The following is a 2,973-nucleotide window of genomic DNA, read 5'->3' as shown; positions in this document are numbered from 1 at the left end:
GTTACCATGCTTTTCATTTATAGCACATGAATTAACAGTCATTAATTATTAATGTCTTATACAAGAGGTGAGGTAGAGAGTCAAGGAGCATTGTAGAACTTGACATTCTCCACTTCTTTCAAGTTTGGCAAAAAATTATCTTCTTTTTATAAAGTCTTCTTTGAGTTCTGCAGCCCCATAGACCTTCACCTTCACTCTTCTTAGAGACCAGACACTAGACTGTGTGATTATATATCACCTTGTATGAGGCTCCTGTTATAGAGACATATTACTCTTTACTCAACTAGGTCATGTACTTTCAGAGGACAGACAAAATTTTCTGAAAAATTCTTAGAATTGCATGTTAATCCATTTTTCCTTCTGTCCCTTCCTCCCTCCATTCCTCCCATTCTGCTTTCTTTCCTTCCTTGCTGTCTTCTTCTCCCCTACTTCCTTTCTTTACTGTATCAGTTAAGCCACATTAATTTATTGAGGATTTACCAGATCCTGTGCTGAGTGCACATGGATGGACAGCACGTGAACTCTAACCTCCCCGAGTTTAAGGTAGAGTTGCAAAGGTTGGGCAGATAAACATGCTAACCATAATGGTAAGTACACCATCAATGACGCTACACAATAGAGAACATAGTGAGAACTATTAGAAAACCATAGTTTAAGTCCTCTTCTTATTTAGACTTGAGTGAGATGAACTTTGAAGAAGGAGCAAGACCTTATCAAGGAGGACTTTTATGAATGACTAGAAATTAAGAATTCACCCTCACTTCTTACTATGGTGGGAGTGGGCCACGTAGGCAAAGGGAAGGCTGGACTCTGCTATTACCACTGTGGGGTTTCCATAACCTGCAAAAGGTCAGTCTGGAGAATCTTACTTCAGTTAAGGGTTTCTTGAAGACATCTCCGCCCTGAGCTGTTTATCACAGCTTTCCAGATCAACACCTACAAGTATGAAGCTCTTTCTAACATAATTCATTGATGTTTCTGACAAGCACCTGGTCTTTCAGAATCAAGTTTGGAATGACAGCCTGGCACCAGTGAATGTCTTTGCATAGATTTAATGACATTAAGATGCACAGACCATTTTATTTTTAGTTTTCGGCGGACACAACATCTTTGTTTGTATGTGGTGCTGAGGATCGAACCCAGGCTGCACGCATGCCAGTCGAGCGTGCTACCGCTTGAGCCACATCCCCAGCCCGATAATCCTCCTTCTTCAGCCTCCTGAATAGCTGGAATTTTGGGCATTTGCCAACATCCCTGGCTAGACTTTTCTTTTTAGAAAGCTGCTAAGACTGGCTTTGAACTTGTGATGCTCCTGCCTTAGCCTCCAGAGTTGTTGGGATTACAGATTTGCACCAGTGTGCCTGGCTATGACTGTTATAGTATCACCTGTCAGAGGTGCCAGAGAAGCTCATCCAGGACTGGTTCCGGAAGCTGGGTCGCTTCCCTGAAGCTTTTAGCTCCATTCATTACAAGGGAACGAGGACTTACAATCCCCCCACAGACTTTTCTGGGCTTCGTCGTGCTTTGGAGCAGCAGCTAGAGAACAACACCACCCGTTCACCCCGACATCCTGGGGTCATCTTCAAAGCCCTGAAGGCACTGAGTGACCGTTTCAGCGGTGAGATCCCTGATGACCAGATGGCACACAGCTCCTTTTTTCCAGATGAGTACTTCACCTGCTCCTCCTTGTGCCTCAGCTGTGGGGTTGGATGTAAGAACAGCATGAACCATGGGAAGGAAGGAGTGCCTCATGAAGCCAAGAGCCATTGCAGGTATTCTCACCAGTATGACAACCGAGTTTATACCTGCAAGGCCTGCTATGAGAGAGGCAAGGAAGTCAGCGTAGTGCCCAAAACATCTGCCTCCACCGACTCTCCCTGGATGGGTCTTGCAAAATATGCCTGGTCTGGATATGTGATCGAGTGTCCAAACTGTGGCGTGGTCTATCGTAGCCGGCAGTACTGGTTTGGGAACCAAGTTCCTGTGGATACAGTGGTGCGAACAGAGATTGTGCATGTGTGGCCTGGAACTGATGGGTTTCTGAAGGACAACAACAATGCTGCCCAGCGCTTGTTGGATGGGATGAATTTCATGGCTCAGTCTGTGTCTGAGCTAAGTCTTGGGCCCACCAAAGCGATGACTTCCTGGCTGACAGACCAGATTGCCCTGCCTACTGGAGGCCCAATTCCCAAATCCTGAGCTGCAACAAGTGTGCGACATCCTTTAAAGACAATGACACTAAGCATCACTGCCGGGCCTGTGGGGAGGGCTTCTGCGACAGCTGCTCATCTAAGACCCGGCCAGTGCCCGAGCGGGGCTGGGGGCCTGCACCCATGAGGGTGTGTGACAACTGCTATGATTCCAGGAATGTCCAGTTAGATGTTACTGAGGCACAGGTAGACGATGAAGGCGGAACACTCATTGCTCAGAAGGTGGGAGAGGCTGTGCAGAACACCTTGGGAGCCGTGGTGACAGCCATTGACATACCACTAGGCCTGGTGAAGGACGCGGCCAGGCCTGCCTACTGGGTGCCCGATCATGAGATCCTGCACTGCCACAACTGCCGCAAGGAGTTCAGCATCAAGCTCTCCAAGCACCACTGCCGCGCCTGCGGACAGGGCTTCTGTGGTGAGTGCTCCCATGAAAGCAGGGCTGTTCCCTCTCGTGGCTGGGACCATCCTGTCCGAGTATGCTTCAACTGCAATAAAAAGCCTAGTGACCTTTAACCCCAGCTCCCTCTTTCCAAGTCCTTCACAATTCCTTAGGTTCTCAGGGTTAGAAACAAAAGTCTCATTGAGGTAGGCCCTCCTCCCAGTCACCTGTTGTGGTATGTGTTCTCTCCTCTCCTCTTTGGGCCACTTTCCCTCTGTGGGGGTGAGCCTGACGGCAGGCCGAAGGCATAAACCCCTCAGGGCAAGGGACCGAGCAGCTCTAAGCAAAGGGTGGTGAACCCAAATCTGTTGCATTTATTTC

The 2,973-nt window shown here is 48.2% G+C and overlaps 1 pseudogene; it reads left to right on the top strand.

Moving 5' to 3' along the window:
• The first annotated feature begins 1,451 nt into the window (after positions 1-1,451).
• On the top strand, positions 1,452-2,726 carry LOC143389859 (zinc finger FYVE domain-containing protein 1 pseudogene; annotated as a pseudogene).
• The last annotated feature ends 247 nt before the right edge of the window (positions 2,727-2,973 follow it).

This window comes from Callospermophilus lateralis, unplaced genomic scaffold, assembly GCF_048772815.1.
Source record: "Callospermophilus lateralis isolate mCalLat2 unplaced genomic scaffold, mCalLat2.hap1 Scaffold_66, whole genome shotgun sequence".
NCBI classification, from domain to species: domain Eukaryota; kingdom Metazoa; phylum Chordata; class Mammalia; order Rodentia; family Sciuridae; genus Callospermophilus; species Callospermophilus lateralis.
This window is presented reverse-complemented; position numbering and strand designations above follow the sequence as displayed.